The 20,412-nt window shown below is 41.7% G+C and overlaps 1 protein-coding gene across 3 annotated transcripts in view; it reads left to right on the forward strand.

The window, feature by feature from the left end:
- The window catches only part of RTN4R (reticulon 4 receptor), a 767,021-nt gene that overhangs the window by 250,457 nt on the left and 496,152 nt on the right, over positions 1-20,412 (forward strand). Inside the window, exon 3 of one of the 3 annotated variants that reach the window (XR_014970547.1) lies at positions 10,007-10,354. The exons of the other annotated variants lie outside the window; for them this stretch is intronic. The gene's annotated coding sequence lies outside the window, so the exon portion shown is untranslated. Of the gene's footprint in view, positions 1-10,006; positions 10,355-20,412 lie in introns of those variants that run through there. 3 annotated transcript variants of the gene reach the window in all.

Consider the following 20,412-nt stretch of genomic DNA (forward strand, 5'->3'; position numbering starts at 1 on the left):
TTTGACATTTTCGCGTTCCGCAGAGAGCGCGAAAATGTCAAAATTTCCACAATCCGCATTTTACCGGAAATGTTTTGCTTGCTCGCGCTGTAAAATAATACATTCTTGTGTGCGCGCGATCGCCTTACCCGAATCCCCGCGTTCGCCGAAAAGTTTTCCCAATCCGGTCGTGTTCTGCACGAGATGTTGGATTGTTGGTAGCCATTTGCGCTGTCTCGCGACAGTTCGCGCCCGCAGTAACATCATTCGTCGCGCGATCACGTCTTTCTTCTCGCGATCATGCACCGCGAGACAAGTGATAACAAGATGGCCGCGCCCGCGAGCAACCGCATGGGTAAGTTGGCGAGCCGCGACCACGCAGAACATACCGCGAACGGGCGGGAAAAAAACTTCTGCATCTTCGCAATATTTCCGCGTGTTTGCGGAGATTTTTAACATTTTCGCGATAATTTGCGAAAGTGAATTTCGCAAATTCCGCCCACCCCTAGTATCCACCTACACTCTCTAGTGTTCAGTTTTTGCTCAGCATCGCCACCTCTCGTGTTGTGTGTAATCGTCTCCAAAATCCATCATCTTTTGTTGTCAGCTGTGTGGTTACTTAGGAAGTGTTCTACCAAGGGAGCCCCCTGGGTCTTTCATCTTACCCTGCTACAATGTTGGAGAATGTGTGTTTTGGCTTTCTGCGTCATTTGTCCACGTATATTTTATTGTTAGGGCTCTTGATCGCATAGATGACTTTAGTTGTGTCTGTGAGGTGGATATGTATGGCCTTTATGTAGGAAATCTTTACCATCTTTACTCTCTATGGTCATGTCACAAGCCTTACAATTCCTGCATTTAAAGTGTCCAACCAATGGTGGTAAACTAAGTTGTGAGCAGAGGTTGGGTCTTCTTGCTTGCCCCAAAAAGGGACTAACCAAATGATCTCTCACATTGTTACCTCTTTGGGGTATCTCGATTATCTAGTTCTGTGGCTCCCAGATTCCAGTACTTGCTGATTACCTACTTTTTTGCATTACTCTTGGTATTGTAGGTGGTAACACAAACAAGTTTGTTCAAGGTATCATCTTTGGGTTTTACCTCTAGGGGGCTATCAAGCCCTTTTCCTTGCTCTGTGGAGAAGGCTCTTGGGGTAACCTCTTTCTGTTAAGCCAGTCAGGATGGTTTCTGTTTCTTTGAAGAAGTCACGGCGTCTGGTACAATTTCTTCTCAACCTTAGGAACTGGCCATACAGAAGGTTGTCTTGTAGATTCCTAGGGTGATGTGATTTGTACTTAAGGGTATTACGCTCTGTTGGTTTTCTAAATAAGGTGGTACAAATTTTAGAGTTCTCCATTTTGAGGGCCAAGTCTGGAAAACTGATGGTTTCTCTACTATAGTTCATAGTGAACTTCAATTCGGGAAATCTTCCATTAAGCCACGCACAATTTAGAAGCAGGCCTATTTTACTCTCTAGTGACCTTTATCGCTTAGCACCAGCTGGCTGACCCCAAAGATCACAGCGGAACCTGGAAATCAAGATAAGGGACAGTTTTTCTCACCAATGGTCATTATCTATAATTGAAAAATACCAAGGGTTATTGACTACTGAGGAGCCAGAAAATAGTGACTCTGGTGAACAGAAATCAAATCAATTTGAAGAAATATCTTATTTACAAGAAATTTTATTTTTTCTATCAAGGGGTTAAAACAGTACAAAAGCAAAGGGACCATGAAAATTAGACAGAAGAGACCATGTCCCTCAAAAAGCCAGAGAAACCATATGTCAGAAAGAGTTAATTTGGGAATGGGTTGCCTTGAACGACGTAATGCACACCTTGTGTTAAGTCTCAACTCTGTTCTTGATAAAACTGTCCCCCTCATAGCTGAGGCAAAAGCAGCATTTTATTCTCCAGAGAAATGTGTATTAAGATCAAGCATTTCAAAGTCAATAAAACACAGTAAAATTGCCAAATTAATCTAGAAAAAGTCTATATCAAAAAGACAACACAATTAACAAAACCAGGTAAGGGGAACATGAAATATGATTTCTTTGTTTTAAGGCCAAAAGCACCTAGTAAAAAGTAAAGCTTCAAACAAGATTGCAGTTGACCAGGGTCTAGCACAGTTTCAGGGTGACCATGATAGGAGTATGTCAATAAAGCAGGTGAAACCAGTCAATATTTTCACCTTGGGACTTATTTCAAAGCTGAAGGGAGAGAAGGTCCCTTGAAGATGAGCACTTTATCACTGAGCTCCTGAGCACTCTGGTGGTTTTGTTCCAAGTTGTTGCCTTCAGACTAAGTCACCTTTTTTTGTTTAAAAAATTACCAGTGGGACAAGACTGCAAGCTGTAGCCATGCACAACTTCAGAAGGTCAGATATCTTTGTCATGAGGTCCTCCTGAACCAGATCTTAGGGCAGAGAAAAGCTTCAAGAGTGATGTACCTGAATTTCTCAGCCCACCCTTTTTGGGAAAGCCTCAGGACCATGTCCCAATCATCAAGAGGAGGACAAAATGGAATCCCATGTTCTCCTGGTCACTCTTCCATCAGCCCTAATTTCCCTTGGGCAAGCTTGTAAACAACTGCCCTCTATCCAACCAGGGCCACTGCAGGGATCAGTTCAAGGTGGTCAGCTAGGTATTGAAAAGAAGGTCTTTTTGTGTACATAGAGCAAGCAAACAAAAGGTCAGCTATTGACCGTTGCAGAGTAGATTCAGCCGCCAGTTGGAAGAGTTTTTGTGTCTTTTTTTTATCCGGCTGTCAGGTAGTTATCTTCTTTAAGGTTTAAACATGTTTTTGGGGCAAACATTTAGAGACCGCTTTGCATATATTTGCAACCCTAAATGTCACTGCATTATTCAGACTGTCAATGTCAGAAATACTCTGCAATGTAGATTTTCCTATTAAGTTATGAAGGAAAGTCTTAATTTCATTAAAGACACAGAGACAAGTATTATGCTTCTCTGATCTTGCTTTAATTGAAAAGCAGCAGTCCAGAACTATATAAAAACTATGAATCCCGCGAGGCCTGGAGACAGCCAGTCAAAGGTAACACAACACGCAGTACAGCAGTGGCCAATAGCAGTACAGTACAAGGTATAATACTCAGCTTGACTACAAACAGTCCTCTCTTCTTGCATGAGAAGTTAAGGCTAAACATTAAATAAAGGAAAAATAGATGACACAATCAAAAGAGCCAACATAAAAGGGAACAGTTCCTGTCATCACATTCCATATGGAGGAGGAGAAGAAACTGGAACATCTGGAAAAATCATATTAGGAATAGTTTGCCACGAGGAAACAGTCCAGGTGGAAGAAGACATAGGTGCTTGAGTTGCTTTCAGGGTAGGAAAGAAACATGAAGTTAAACCAGGTTGCGGTGGAATAATACTCCCCTCCATGTCTTTAATGAATGTAAACTTTCCTGATTACTTACTAGTAAAATATACATTTTATGGCAAGACCTGGAGACTGCTGTTATGCCTTTTCAAAGCATGTTAATTACAACAAAAAGTAGTATGCACAGATTTACAGTAGAAAGTACAGAAAACCTTTATCATTAGACCAATCAGCTGATCTCAGAGTGTCCTCCATTTGGGAGCCTGCCCAAAAAGCTTTGGAGGCCATGGTTCCTCTAAGGGAAATGGGCACCAATAATGGAAGTATTAATTCATGCCAGGGACATGACCAACTTGATCCAGCGAGTGATGGTAGGGGAAGATACTGGTTTGTGAGGTTTTCTGAATGAAATTAGAAGCTGGGAGTCTGAGGGAATCCTGAGATCAACAAGTTCAGTTCATATACTTTGAGACATTGTCCAACACAAAGCTCGGGTTGATATGGAAAGTAGGGATAAAAAACTGAGGTTACATTTGTTTTTGTACGTCTACAGTACAGTCTACTGTACTTAACAGTAGACTGTACTGTTTACTCCGACAGTCTACTGTCAGAGTAAACTGTTAAGAGGAAATATCTAGAGCTCTAACATCAGACAAATGTTTGATAGATATCAGACAGAATAGCATGGTAAACTTTGCTGAGAGCATTTTCAATGAAAGGTTAGCATTATCGGGCCATGAAATAAACTTTTTAAAACCACATTAACATCCCACAGTATACTGTACTTGGGAACAGCAGGATTTAAAAATTGTACTCCCTTTAATAGATGACAAACAAGTGGATGTTCTCCCACTGGTTGTCCATTGATGTAAGGAAGATTACATGACTGTTAGTGTCTCCTTCACTGGAATAAACTGGGGTGACCTCTTGTAGTTGCCATCTTCCGCTTAACAACAGGAGTCTTTATAAAACCCTGTAAGAAATTCATACAATGATGCAGATGAGCTAATTTAAAGCCTGTTAAACTCTCTCCCCCACCACGCAGATTATTTTTCTCTAGACATGTTGTTCTCTTAGGGCAGGCATCGTCAAAAGAGATAGTGAGGTGCAGGTTTTTTCCTCAGCAGAAGCCAGTGGTTGGCGAATTCCTTCCTACTTCATCCTAGGTATTTTCTCACAAATTTCCTGCCTCCTTTTGCAGCACTTCCTCCCTTGGTTTCTTGTAAACCTACCAATCAGCCCTGAAACAAAATGGCTCCTACCATCCTCCACCTGTAGGAGTCACTGCAAGTAGTAAGCAAATAATGAATGGAATGCTTGAATTAATCTCAGCTACTGATGGTTGATCAGGACTATATTCCAGGCCATAGTTCTTTGCACATTCTGTGACTCTAGACTGAGTACTTCTACTAGCAAGTAAGTCTTGGTCTTACTCCAATAGAAAAAGTCCAGCCTGAACTGTCAGGCGAGATCCTCACCCATAACTGTTAGTTTTCCCCAGTGAATGTATACGCAGCACAGAAGCTGGAGGAGAGAAAGTAAAGAAGGATGTTGAAGAGGAAAACCTAAAAGATGGTATGTCATGTAATTTGCACATATTTTGTGAATACCAATGAATTGAATTTTTGTAGGTACCTGAGAAGGGAATTTTTGTAGGTACTAGTGAATTGAATGTTTTTGTCTGTCTATCATTGAGAAGCAGGATTTGAAAACTATGAAGAACCAGTATTTGGTTAAAGATCAACTTCTTTCTGTGAATTGATACTCTCGCAATTTGAAATGCAGACGAAGATTACGTGCTGAGCTCAAAGGAGAGAACAATTGCAGGCTGCTTTCTTCTGGTATTGGTTTCACTGCTTTACTATAAGAGTGTAATCTTTCTAATTGGAACATTAATGCCATTATAAAAGGAGTTACAACATAAACTGCAGCCTCTAATTGGCCAGGGCTGCTGCTACTCTGTTAAAGAAGAGCTGGCACATGATGTGCACGCCTACTGCTTGCCTTAGTTTGTCTTGAGATCTAAAGAAGATTTTAGAGGCCTGTAACAGAAAAACATTGCTTCCCGAAGATAGAATACTTTACATCTGCAGGTACTGGTCTCTAGGAAATCCCTTATTGACTAGTCAGGGTTCTTTAGTGTGGCTGGCTTAAGTACATACACTGCATTCAAGGTGACCATCAAATATGATTTAATTTGTATAAGATTAAAAGGATCCAATATAATGGTGTGTTGTACTAGCAAAATATGAAAATTACCCAAATTCTACTTATGCGAACAGGTTACAAATGATGTGTGCATTTATACTGCACAAATAATCATGAACGCACAAACAAAAGCCAAAAGTTCAGATATCAGGTGCACTCAACAGATAAGAACACATCAAAAGAAATGTCTTTGGCTGTGTCACCTGTCACAAGAAGGAACTCTAACTCAGTGAGATATCATCTATATCCTGGCAGGTCAATTGTCAGTCTGGGGAGAGGTTCCAGTCCATTCAAATATATTTCAAAATACTATTTCCCTCAGACAAATACATAATGTGGAGAAAAAACGGATAGAGATATTTTTAGGTTTAAAATTCGAAAAGGTGGAAAATGTATGTATGCACTATGCATGTGCCCACTTAAAGTGTGAATACATATTCATACAAAACATAAGAGCATTGGTAAAACCAAGAGCTCTTGCCAACATTTTTGTTCCCGCCAAAGCGGCACCGCATGTACGCTCATGTGGATGATGTACATCATGTAATGCATTTCTTTTGTTTAATATAAATGTTTTCAAGATGGCCAGCATGCTTGTGTGCATACATATCGCCAACTTGTATTTGTTTTTCATTTTATTTTAAGAAACAAGAATTCTATTAAGTCACTGAACATGCTCAGACGGATGTCCATTTTGGAAATGTTTGGATCATTTTTAAAATGGCCTTTTCGGCTAATAGTGCACAGACCAGAAAAGTATTTGGGGGACAAGCGGACACCTGGGGGGGCCATAGTTTTTAATAAACAGACGGGTTGAGAAAGGATTGTGGACAGAAAGAGAGGAGGAAATAGTTTGTCATACTTGCAATACATGGTCTGATGTTAGCTGTTAAAAAAAAAAAAACACAGTGTGACCTAAATGCTGGTTGGTTGAATAAATACAAGAACAGGGAGGAAAGTCAATAAAATAAGAGCAGAGAAGTGAGATGGATGGACAAAAAAACACATCAAACCATGGGAAAGGAGTGGAAAGAAAGCCCACTCCAAGTTTATATTTAATACAATAGGTTGTCTCTAAATAGATAGTTGGGTCCAGCCCTAAAGCAAAGATCATAATGTAACTCAGAAACTCTATTGTAAGTGTGTCTTTAAGTATGAGGCCTATATGGTAAAGACAAGAGTTATTCAGTGGCAGCTGGTGACATTTGAAAGTGGTGAAGTATAAAAGTTCGGGATGAATGATGTAATGTTACGCAAGCCCGACGGTCATATGGAGAGTTCTGGGGGTGGGGGATTTACCTCTCCCCCCCAACCCCCAGAAAGTTTTGAAAAAAGAGTGGCCAAATGGGCCATTTTCAAACAGATTTGAGATAGCAAGAAGGTTAATAAGGCAATTATGAAAGGGTAGTTAGAACATTAATAAAGAAACTTGCTATAATAAACTTGAACCCTGGAGAGCTACTTCTAATCTTGGATTTTTCATTGAAAAAAGTAAATCTGGCAATTCAAATTGGGATTATGTAAAACTATTATTCAGGGTGTGCCAATTACAATAAGACCTATAGAGTAAAGCAGCAAAATGCAGAAGATGGGGGACAAATGCCTGATTGAAATTTCAGAATATGGTGGGGTTACACCATCCAGAGTTCTGTTGTAAATCTATGAAAAAACTTGGGACACTTGCAATATCTTTGTTCTTAACAATATTAATTTGTGTTTAGACCGAGGAAAAGCAATCTGAAGCCTCATTTTGGTTGGTAGGGTGTGCTCCAAGTGGACTAAAACAATCAAACAACCAATAAAAGCTAATTCATTTCACCGTGCTTTCTTCATTTTTGGAGGGGTGTTTATTATATCAACCAACAGAGTCCCACATGCCACTACAATGAAACCCTATGCAGGTGACTTGGACTCATTCGATCATGCCAATGTGAGAATGTGCAAGGAGGCATGGGAAATTGAAGGCTCAGAAAGAGGGTCACATGGGGGGGGGGGAGGTGGCTGTGGCATTGCTAGGAAGGTGCAGAAAAATTAAGATTCTGAGGTGTGACAGGAGCAGTGAAGGGGTGAGAGGAGTGCCAGAGCATTCTGGAATGTTTCTGAATAATGGAATTCTTGCTCTGCCTCCCATGAACAGGGCTCATTTAAGATGCTTTGAAATATCAAGTTTGCTTATATTCCTTTACTAGATGCTCTCTACACCCCTCCTCATGCCCCTGTTCTTGCACCTTAATCAAAACCAATATCCGAGTGGTGGAGCAGCGAGTTGGTGGTGGCTGGGCACAGGGTGCCAATTCCTGAATGGCCTCTTGTTCATGTGCTGCTGCTAGCTTTTGGCTGATAGTCTTCACAAATGGAACAGTGTGTGTTATTGGTGGATGCGTGGAGATGGATGATGGGGCGCGGCAGCCTGCTTGGGGAGTGTGTCACAGCAAAGCTCTGCCTTACCACATCCTGACCTCTCCCCTTCCTTACCTCTCTCCCTCCAGCAGCCCCCCCCCCACCCTTCACCACTGATCCCTCATCCCAGAGTCACCTCTAGTCCCTCTGAGGAGCACAGACTCGGCGGTCTTCATTGCTGCTCATGATACCAGAGAATGATGCCGTCTGGGATGGTGGAGACTCTGTTCTGTATACGCTGGGAAGGAGTGTAGGTTCCATTGGTGCAGCATTGCAGGTGCAGTGACACCAGGGCTCAAATGATCCAGGTGCCCAGTAAATCATGATTATTGGTGAATTTACAATTCAAACAGTAGATAGAGGGCCCATTTCAATACTTGAGTTAGAACCCGTGGCTGCATTGCAGACAGCAGACCCTGAGAAGTGATTGTGTCTGGTCATTCATTGCCACAGCTTAGTTCCTGTGGACCACCATCACTACGGGAAATACAAAACTAAATCCTGGGATCCCATAAATGAAAGATAGCAGGCAATAAGGGCAGTCCCCCAAGGTGCATAAGTGAAAATATGGTGCAAAGCAAAGTAGCAAATATCGTACCCTATGCTTCATTTACTAGGTTCACAATTTGCACTGTTAGTGCAGAAATTGTGGCCCGGTCATAATAAGGGCTACAATAGTAATTGGTAAGAGTACAGTCTTCCACAATTTCCACATGATGTGAAACTGATTAGAGGAGGACTGTCTGAGCTCAGCACCGGCAATACAAAGTAGAAAGAAGCCAGGTGTGGGCAGTGCCTTTACCTTCTTACCGCATTTGTCTTTAGCAGTGGAGTGTAGACCCCCGCTTCACCTCCAGGCACTGTGCCTGTTGGGCCGCTCCAGGTCACCACTGGGCCCCTTGGGCTTGTGTCATCGAAGGCCCTCCATCAGGCAGCCAGCTCAGGAAGACCTCTGTGTGTGTTGGAAAGCATCACACTCCAGCTGCAGCCAGGCCAAGAATGTGCTCGTTATTCCTCGTAGCACCCATATAGTGTGGGCTCACTCGCTGCTTCACCCAGTGCAGTCCACTCTCGCAAGAGGCTCCTTTATGGCCTGTAAGACGAACAGGTGAGGCTCATAACTTGTCATCAGCTGCCATGTAGCCACCCTCACAACCTTGGTCACTCCCAGTCACCATCTCTGTCTATCCTCAATGGCAGAGGCAGTTGTCTGGCTGAGGTCGGATGAAACTTCCGTTTCCTCCAACTCGAGCCTAACCAATCCTGCAGCTACTCTCATGCCATTTTCACCTTAAGAGAAGCGTCAGGATTGGACAGAGCAGGCTAACCTAGCTCTCCTATGAACACTTGAAGCCTGTTTGTGCAATCCCCTAACTGTTTAACACAGCTGCTATAGGAGCATGCAGAAGTGTGCATGTTGGGTGGACTGAAGCAAGTCAACCAGCCAATCCGATATGCACAGTCTGCACTTTACAGTGTCGTCTCTGCTGCCCCCTCCACTTCTCATTCAGATAATGTGCTCCGTCCTCACACGTGCTACGGCATGCACATCATAAAATGGTAATGAAACCATTTTATTATTTAAGTTGGTTGACTGCTGCGCTCACAGCAGGTGGGGCGACGCTCTTGTGCCCCAAAGGAAAAACCGCCACAAGAGTTATTAAAAAGAAATGATTTGCTTTAAATTGCCTCATTAAAAAAATCAATTCCCCAATTAGCCATCAATCAGAACATGACACTTTTTTTTAACAGGTTGGTACTTGGATATGCACCTTTCATCAGTATTATTCCTTTTTCATCATTTTCTCCATTATTTAAAATGACTTCAACTCAATTTTATTCAAAGCCTTATTTCCACCACGAAAGTGTCTCTAACACACAGCGTTATACACAACACCAGTTAGTCACTAGCTACAAGGGAAATACAATGTTAAAAATGAGTGTCGCTCATGACCCTCTCAAACGCTAAGTCCAGTCTTTGGCATGTTACAAAGTATGCCACTGTTGATGCATCCCTGGTAACCTGTCGGTGGCTGATACTGGGCTTTAACATGTTGAATTTAATTCTATTTCAGAACCATGCATGGGCAGTTCACAAATGCAGCTGCAGGCACTATATCGAACTGTACTCTGCATCCATTTGGACGTACAAGAAACACCTATATGAACTGTTCATTTCGCAATTCTTGAAACGAAGATGATGCCACAGACTGGACATTGTATTTAAGCGGCTAAGAGTCCTGATGAAGACTTCAGACCTTCGATCTCTCATTTTAGGGTTTGAAACCTGCAGCATCACTGCAAACTCACAGTGTACATAACTCTTTGATTTGAATCATTCCAAAATGAACACTAATCTAATCAAATGATTAGGGATAGTAATCAATTACACTCTGAGTGGGGATAAGAAACTGGTTCACATAATGGGCCATGCAAACAACGGCACGACTTGTTATGAGTGATCTTCATTTTTAAAATGGTATGTTTATGGCTAGTCAATAAATTATTGTAGCAAACAACACTGTGTGTTTGGTCATTGCATGATAGGAATAAAGTGTTGAATACAATTGATCTGAAATATGTTTCCCAGATTCTACAGAAAATTTGAAAAATGGAAAAAATGATTGAGTGAATAATACTAATGCAATAAGCACATCCACACAACAGCCTGTATAAAATGCCATGTTCTAATTGATCAAAACCAAAGGGGATGATGCACGGAGTGTTGAACATTGCAAGCACGCACCCCCAGTCAACTGATCTGGGTTTAATCCATCATCATTCTTTAGCTCACTCCGCCACCCCAGTTCAGACATGGCCATATGCAAATCAGTCTGACCCTGTGCCTCATGGGAACAGTCCAGCCCGAACTGCCAAGCTATGTCTTCCCTGGACCAGAAACAAGCTTCCTAGGACCGGTTTCTGGCTAATCAGCCGTCATCAGCCAGGCTTGCTTGAATCCAGTGGCAAAGTGAGCAAGGGACCCACGTCTGGGCATACCCTGTCAATTCAAAATATTTGGTTCTGAAGCTTGAGCTTCTCTACATATTCTCGCATTTATGCTATTGCTAGGAATATCTGACAATAAGAGCCAGATTCACATAAACAGTAGGAAATCTACACCTACAAGAAAGTGTTGTTTACTGCTTTCTGTGATTCACATACATTCGCTGAAATCTGTATGGAAAGCTGCACCAGGCTCAGGTTTCCATACATACTCCTGGGAAGGTCATCCAACATTCCCAGTGGGATCATGACCCCATTGTGAGGAGAAATACACTTTCCCATGAGGAAACTCCTTTCTCTACATCCCAGCAAATCTGACAGTAATCAATCCTCCTTCTCACCATGGAAAGTGATTTCTGCCGGCCCTTTGCAGGTGTACAAAATCAACCCTTTTTGGGATAAGAAGAGGAATGAAAGATATTTGCAAATGCTGACAAACGTCCATGTTTGTGGACATTCACAGACTTCCAAGGCTAACCATGCTTTGGAATTCCCATTTTACTACCCCTTGAGTGGGATTTACATATGCAGAGACCTCTGCACTCACAGCAGAGATCGCCCCAAGCATTAATAGGTTTACACCTGCCAGGAATTCCTGGTAGGTGTAAAACGGTTAAAATCTATTCTAAACTTGCGTTTAAGGCCAAATAAAATGTTATGAATAGAGACCTATATATTTTAGATATTGAGCAGTGGCTTGCAAACCGTGCTATGAGAGGCATGTTAGAGATGACCAGAGCTGCTTGCATAAACCAAAAACCAAAATCATGGAAGGAGCACCTCGAAATATTAAAGAGCAGTCTAGCTGATTACGCAAATCTTTGAAATAGTTTTCCCAGCTTTAAATGCATAGCTAAAACCAGTGATAAGGAACATGTAAAACTCAATTATGTTTTCAGCAATGCTAAGAAAGCGCTCCTTTGTTCTGAAAATACGTACTTGAATCTTGCCTAGTCTGAATAACTGGTGCGTGAGAATGCGTGTGTGTTTTATTACAGCAGAATCTATTAAAATTGCATGAAAATGAATAGGAAAACAGTAGGGCTCCAGAAAAAGGCTGGCTGGCAATGAGCACAGAATGCGCGGCGCTGTACAGCTAATGGTGAAATGCTGAGCAACAACAGGATTTTGTTCACAGGAAGATATGCACTTTAATATTTTCAAGGATATCGTTGACAAAAGCAATGCATTCGCTTGCAAAATGATTTTGGTCAGGCCCGCGTGGACACTGTTCATGCCAGTCATATATTGAACAACATAGATAACATCACTTAAAGATAAGTAAACCATTGCAGATTTAATGACAAGTGTATTGCATATGTTTAATGTCAGAAAATCTATAACCACTGATCTCTGAAAATGGGGGCAAGGTGGAATATTTCTTTGATCTGCGAAAACGTCGATTGGATTTTGAATAAGGGGCTCACACCTTTTGCATAGTAAAGTTATGTCTAACTGCGACGTTTGAATATCCTAATATTTTGGGCACTCTGCTATCCCAGTGAGGCGCAAGAATTTTGGACGTGAATTTAGAAGTCTTCGTTTGCCACAAATGGCTAATGATGTTACATTTATTTTGTCATTTCAGCAACAAATCTACTTTTATTTTTTCTCATAAACATTGCAGTTATTCTTAAACAGGCGATAATGAGTATTTGTTTCGAAGAGCATTTTAGATATGCCACAGGAAATTTATTTATATGATCCATTATGTATGAAAATATAAGGACAATTAAATGGTTATGTAAATCCTATATTTAGTTGCATAGTGTTTGCTTCAGATATCCATTATTTTCCGAGCAAAAAATGTTGTATATTTATTATTCATTTGAGCGAGTAGTGAGTTAGCATCCAATGTAATATGTCAATCACTATTCAGAATATTGTCTCCACTGACGACATGATTCCTATAGTCTTACTTACTGTGAATGTGTTATAGTATTTATCGAGATAAGTGGCTATGACAGTTTTGAATTGTACTTTAATATGTCAATTGCTATACAGAATATTGCACTGAAAATGTTATGTCCTGTACTGTGAAGCGCTCCGATACCCTGCGGGGTCTAGTTCGCGCTATACAAAACACTGAATAAATAAATAAATAAATAAATGTATTGGCTCGCCCTAATGGGTGTCAGGGCTGTGCCCTGCTTGTTTTCAACCCTTTTATAAAATAGTATTAGGCAATACAAATCTATGATCCACCATTAATACAATAGTATGTGCAGAGAGGTACCTGCAGCAGCCATCAGGCAGTGTTTCCAAGGCTCTCTAGGACTCTGGCCTGGACTCAGTGGCCTAGCATGCCCCAGTACCTTTCCATTCATGATGTGCTGCAGTCTCACTGGTAAAGGTAAGCCAAATGATTCAGGCTTCAGCCCTGTGGAGTTTGGGGCTACACATTAATCAGCTCGTCACCTAACCCTCTCCGATCCCATCACAGTTTGGCGGTCAGAAACCCCACTGGGAGAGAGTGGGGTAAAAAATCAAGAGCCTGCAGGACAGCTAGCTAAAACCAGGAGACTGCACAATCTCAAGCGTTCAGTTTCCGTCTTGAGGCAGGAGGAAACTGCGTGCCTGCCCCAAAGGTCCTTGCGGCACTGGCATCCGCAAAGCTGAAAAGAAACAGCACAGGCAGTTGAAAGAAAGTAAGAAATATATATATATTTCCAGAATTGGGTGAGAGTGTGTGTGTGAATGAGACTGTGTGTTTGTGTGAGCATGTATGTGTGATCGTGTGTGAGTGAGTGACGGGAAAGTATCTGAGAATGAGTGGGACTGGTTCACATTGAGAGTAATTGAGTTAGAGTGAGAGGTTATAAGTGAAATTGAATGAAAAAGTGAGAGTGAGCTTGAGAAAGAGTAAACATACAAGTGAATGAATGAGGGTGTGCGAGTAAGAAGGAGTATGAATGAGTGAATGTATAAGTGAGCATGTGTGAGTTAGAGACCGAATGTGTTATGCTTGTGAATCTCTCACTGACCCTGGCACACTGTTTGTAAATGTTAAAATAAGGAGCACACATGGTAAAATGGTAGTCCTGTCATATTGGATATAGGTCTTGACACAGGAAGGGAAAATATGGTATTTTCGTGCTAAGGTATTCAACCATGACAAGTTGCTACAAACTGGTGACTGCGAGATACCAGAAGCAGTTTTTGACATAGAGGTCACTCATTGAACATCAATGACAAAATGATGTCACTGGCATGTGTTATGTAATTCTTGGCTTAAGGCACCAATAGAATATGGCAGACATCAATGATCAAATGTTGGCACTGGCAGATTGGAAACAATTATTGAGATATCAAGGGGCATCCATTGGACAGTTTGAAAAAAATGGGGTCCTCTCCTGGAGAACGTCTGTCTTCATTGGCTTAGCACACTTTGTAAATACGGGAATACCCTTTCAGAACTTACGACTTTTAAATAAATGTATGCGATTCTTGGCCATAGTGGACCGGGCGTGAATAGACATTTACCAAAGCAATTGTGGTTTGCAATTCACTATTCAGCCCCATTTTTATGTAAAGTGGTGGGGGGCAGCTGGAAGAAGTGGAGAATGATTGCTTTGGTCACTCATTTGAATTCAAGGCACTATTACAGCCTCCTACTTTCAAACCCCTCCAGCTGCCACTGCTCAGGGCTGAGTTTACCCTTACTCGGGCTTACAAAATAGATCACCCAAACCAGAGTCTAGCACAAGGCTGGAGGACAGAAGCAAATGCCCCTGATATATATGTACATCATCGCTGGCAATTGGGGCCCAGGCTTTCCACATCCCTGATTCTCATTTAGGACTATGCATTTACCAGGACTCAGCAGATGACTCTATAGCAGGAAATAGTACCTTCTACTAATGCAAATAATCTGTTTGCTTTATGCAGGACTCATATTTTAAGTGGAAGGTTTTAGATGCTCAGAATTAAGTTAAATATTGGGTTGATATTTTTTATCTGCTGCTTCAGTATCTAGCAGTTGCCTGTGAAATGTTCAGCACAACTGGACTCCAGATATCTTGGGCTTTTCTTTGAGACTGCCAGTGTTATTCTGTCAGCTCTCTGATTTACTTTGCTGTAAATTAAAAACAAACTATGAAAATACGAAATGTACTTGTATTGCAATTAAATTAGTTTTTTTCCACTAGAACATGTCTTTGAAATTCCCATATTCATAATATGGGTGGAACTGTCAAAAGAGGCTGCTGAAGCCAGTGCTTAATTTGTGAAATAAGTGCCAGTGCCCAAAGATTTTCTCAGAAACCCACAGCCGGTGCTGATAAATGTCGGGATTCCGAATACCAAGTCTTGATTCCTCCAATAACTTCTTTCTTCCACCACCACCAGGAACTACATGTCCCTTTGTTTCACGTTTGCAGGTTCGTTTTCACCCCTTTGTCACAGTTTTCAATTTTTCTCTTCCTCCTCCTTCCTTTTGTGTTTTTTCTCTATTTTCTTCTGGGTCAAAGGCTGATGAGGAAAAATAAGGGCCAGTTCCCAAAACTCGAGCGCCCCACCTGTAACCACCTGCTCAAATTAAGTTCAGGTTGAAGCTCAAGGAGGTGTCAGAAGAAATGCATTTGTGCAGCTACAAAACGAAAAAGGGAAAGCTGCAGTTTAGGAGATTCTAAAACAGAATCTAAATTGGACTAGGGCATGATTAAGGATGCGTTACAAGAGATCTAAAATATGATAGCCAGCATGTGGCCCTTTCTGCCTGCTGCTCCTGAGTTCACATTTCGAATTCTGCCATTGTAAGAAACTTGCGCACAGGTTGAGCGCTTTCCTGATGGGGATCTGCCAGTGCAATTAAATACCAGCTTAAAGGTTATAAATACCTCAGCAGCTCCCGGAACCGTGGCCAGAAATTTCCAAGTGTTATGAAGAATCGTTTATCATATTTATGTCAAGGTTTCTGCAGTGATTCACATACTTATGCAGTGTCCTCAAAGCTCGATACCTGCAGATAGAATCATAATTGCTCAGGCGTTTATTTCCGAGCTGGAAGACCTCTTGGAAAGATCCTCAGAGCAGATGGGGCTTCGTCTCTCAGAGGAAAGGAATGTTTATTATGTCTGTGTTGGGTACGCCTGGTGGTAGGTCGCTCATTGTTGTCTTCACGGTTGCCTTATGAGGTGAAAGAAAGGTTTTCAATTGCTTGAGATGAGGTATGATTTGTAAGGAGTGATGTGGAGAATTAGTCAATGAAACAGAAGGCAGCAAGCATGGCCGTCCTCTGGGTGAAGCTTGTCACGGTGCCTTTTATTTGTGTTATTGAGCGGAGTTTTGTTCCTGAAGGTGGAATACAATTGTTTGGTGTGAATACGCGCTACTACCTAGATTTTTTTTTTAACGTGAAGTTAGTGATCCTTGTTGATTTGTATGCGTGCTCCTGGGGCGGCGTTTTCATTCAAAACGTCATAAAAACAATTGGTTACAGCACTTCCTTCATGAAATGTGTCCCCCTGGGCACAGCGTTTGACCTGTACGGGCTTTTCAGGTTGATAAATATTAAGACGACTTGAGGTTAGTTGAGTTTCAATTCATGTATTTATTCATACATTGTGAACTTTTGCAATCAATGATTACTCTTCAATCGTTGTATGATTATACATGGACTCTCATTTCCAATGCATTTCGGGTATAATTACCCTTCGTCAGGGATCGGTCCGTAATAGATTAGTCTCATCGAGTGCTCCGCGTTCGTGGGTGTTCGTTACCTGAAAAGCCCGTACAGGACAAACGCTGTGCCCAGGGGGACACATTCCATGAAGGAAGTGCTGTAACCAATTGTTCCTGAAGGTCTCATTAGCAAGGTGCAGTTGTAGCTAACATCCAGAGCTGGAATAGGGCACTCAGCAAACCATTCATAAAGTTAGTTTCATATGCAAACAAGCATTGGCAAAGCTAATATGACTGGCTTTTAAGTGCTAACACATGCTATTTTTAGTGTTCAAAGATAGACATATAGAAATGCTGTTTACTTGCCTATGTCCGGTAATGCCAGACATAACAGCATTGCCAATGTTTTAGATTGAGTAGCCTTGTTGGTCCTGGCTCATCCTGCAGGGTCATCCCCAAACCTTCTTGCCTTCACCGCCCGTTTTGTTAGCTTTTAGGACTGTGTGCACTTTACCACTGCTAACCAGTGCTAAAGTGCTTGTGCTTTCTCCTTGAAACATAGTAATATTGTCTCATCCACAATTGGCATACTTACTTTCCTTGTTAATCCCTAGTAAAGTGGTATTGCATGTACCCAAGGTTTGTAAATTAAATGCTACTAGTGGGCCTGCAGCACTGATTGTGCCACCCATTTAAGTAGTCCTTTAAATATGTCTCGGGTCATCCATTGCAACCTATATGTGCAGTTTTAAACTACCGTTTCCACCTAGCAAGATAAACCTCTTGCCAGGCCCAAACTTTCCTTTTTTTTAAATTTCAAGATAGATTTTATTGGGGTTTTAATTGAGTACAGTACTGATACAGTAAAGGTTATACAGAGGAGTGAAAAACAAGTTCCCATGGGCATAACATATATGGTAACTCAGGTTAATATTGTAATATATGGTGGAAAGGAGCAGCTTATACTTTATATGGTGCGTATAATTGTATTCAGTATATTGTGAAGATGTGGGTTTTTAATGCAGTGTGTAAGGAGTATTACAAGGAGCTGACTGGAAGGTGGCTATGCAAAGAATGTTACCACTGCTGATTGTATGGTTTATGATAATAAAGAAAGGAAGTTGAAGGAGGAAGGATGAAGGATAGAGAGAGAATAGGCCAGGCAAGGGGAAGAAAGGAGTGGAAGATGTAGGGACGGATGTTTATGGATGATGGGAGGGGTTTGGGTATGGAGTGGGTAGGGGAATTTTTTATGTAATACATATACGTCACCCCTAGTGTAGGCCTAAACAGCCCAGAGGGCAGGGTGCAGTATATTTAAAATATTCAACATGTACTTTTAAGTTTTACATGTCCTGGTTGTGAAAAGTTGATATATTTGTTTTTCACCACTGCAAGGCCTACCTATCCCATAGCATAACATTGGAGTTCCTTTATTACATTTAATACGCTGTCACTTCCAAATGGGAACAGGTGACCAGCTAATATTTGGTGTCTTTGGAAATGAAATGAAAAATCATCTCTTATGGTAAAGTCGGATTTTCAATTACAATTTAAAAAATGCCACTTTTAGAAAGTTGGCCATTTCCTACTTTAGCCATTTAATGCCTGCATCATGCCAGTGGGTCCCATAACTGGGTTTAGATTACAGTTATGCTTTGTGTATTCCTCCTAGTGAGTCACACACAACATAGAGCTTAGGTGTGCCTAGATGGTCATTACTGGCAGGATGAGAGGTCAGAGCTGGGCACAACCCTACTTACACTTAAATAGGCTGTGTCCTGCCTTCACAAATTGGCCTGCATACCCTCTGTAGTTAGCCTGCATGGCTCGGGAGGCAGGAAACCTGTGCATTTCAAAGAGAAACCTCTAGAAGCATCTGCCACTTCAAAGGAGGCACCTAGTAATGGACCTCAGACACCAACTCCTCAGTACACTTCTGGACCTTTTATTTATTTATGTAAGGAGCTTATAGAGCGCACAGCTACCCCAAAGGGTCTTCTGGCGCTATTGGCGGACAGTAGCATGGCATAGCAAGAGGAATATCTAAGAAGGTGGGGTTTAATCAGGGCTGCTAAAAAGTAGAGTTTTTACGTTCTTACGGAACTGAAACAGTGAGTTGCATGATCTGAGAGCAAATGGCAGAAAGTTCCAAAGTTTAGGGCCCAGCATGGAAAAGGATCACGCCTTAAGATGAGCTCTGAGAAACCTGGGCACCGAAAACAGTGCAAGGTTGGCTGATCTCAGCGTTTGGGTGGGGACATATGGAGACACCAGGGATTGGATATAAGAAGGAGCAAGACCATATCTAGTACAAAACATATAACACAAGGCCTTGAATTTAATCCGTTTGTCAACCCTCAGCCAATAAAGTCTCTGCAGCAAGGGAGAGATGGAAGAAAATGTCGGCAGCCAAAAGAGAAGGCGGGCAGCCGTGTTTTGGATGATCTGCAAGCAACTAATCAAGGCTTTGTCAGCACCCTGAAACAGAGCATTCCCATAACCAGATCTTGCAACACTGTTCTCTGTGAACTTAGGGGGAACAGCCAGAGTATTGTCCTAAGCCGTTTCAGAATGGAAAAACAGGAGGCAGTAAGCTTAGAGACCTGTGGTGTTGGGGAGAGATTTTATTGAGACCCTCTCAAGAAAAAGGACTGCTGTGCTGCTGAAAGGACTACCACTCTGCTGGACTGCTGCCCTTGCTGGACTACTGCCCTTGCTGGACTGCTGGCTTGTTGACTTGCTGCTCTGCTGCCTGAGACAGAGGGATTTGACTTGAACCCAGGAATCCTAGAGAGACTAAGGCTAATCTCCTAGCCTCCTGTTAAGAGCCACAGGGACTTATAAGGGTTGTATGGCATTAGCATGCGTGGTTTTACCATGCAAGTCTTTACATTGCATTTTTAATCACGCATACCATTATCACCCTTAAACATCTGTTAACATTACAAGTACACTTACCACGCAAACAACAAGCAAGCACCCTTTCACCACACATACCTTTTCTCTCTCTTTGCAGTAAATGTACTGAATGTGTTATAGATTGTAAATTAAACTTATCTGTATGCAGCATTCTCTGCTCATATTGTCCATCCTGCTACAAAGTGCTCTATGTTTTATAAAAAAGCAAGGTTCAACAGCATACTCCTGGAATATTCATTGAAAGCTAAAAAGGACTATATGTTTCTGTCACTGTTAGCAAATAGGGTAAATGTGAGGGAAGCTTTCTCTGTTCCGAGCTGTAAATTAAGACTTGAAGGCTGGGTACAAGAGTTTGCCCTAAGACCATTATTTCCTAGTTGACTGTCAGCTGAGGTAAAAAACAAAAACACCTACTCCTTAATAATGATATATTTATTCACAAGGAGACTGTGTCAGAGCCTGATCACCCACAATGTAGGCATTCTTCGTTGTGGCTTGCATTTGTGATACATTGTTCTTCTTCAGTCCTTCTAGGCCATGACATCATCCCCATCCTGGTCCATTCCATCCCCTAGGCATTTGAGCAAACCACGGGCTGAACATAATAGCAATTTGGGCAACCTGCTGATTGACAAAACCAATTTAAGTCCTTTTGGATGTCCATATAATTTTTCCTTATAGTATGTGTTACTCTAGCTCAGGATTACACAGTATTTGTCACATTGATTGACATTACCAAGCATGATTATTATTTTTTCTTATTTAAAAGAATAAGGTGCAACACTGCCACCTACTGTTAAAATAGGTGGTAATGTCCACAAACCCTGACCTGCTCTTTGTGTTACAACGACAACCAGATGCAATGCTTTCCTGCTCCTCCACCTTGAACTGAACTCTTTGCGCTGGACTGAGAAGGTAACTTTTCAGCAGG

The sequence above is a fragment of the Triturus cristatus genome, chromosome 11 (genome assembly GCF_964204655.1).
Source record: "Triturus cristatus chromosome 11, aTriCri1.1, whole genome shotgun sequence".
Taxonomy (NCBI): Eukaryota; Metazoa; Chordata; class Amphibia; order Caudata; family Salamandridae; genus Triturus; species Triturus cristatus.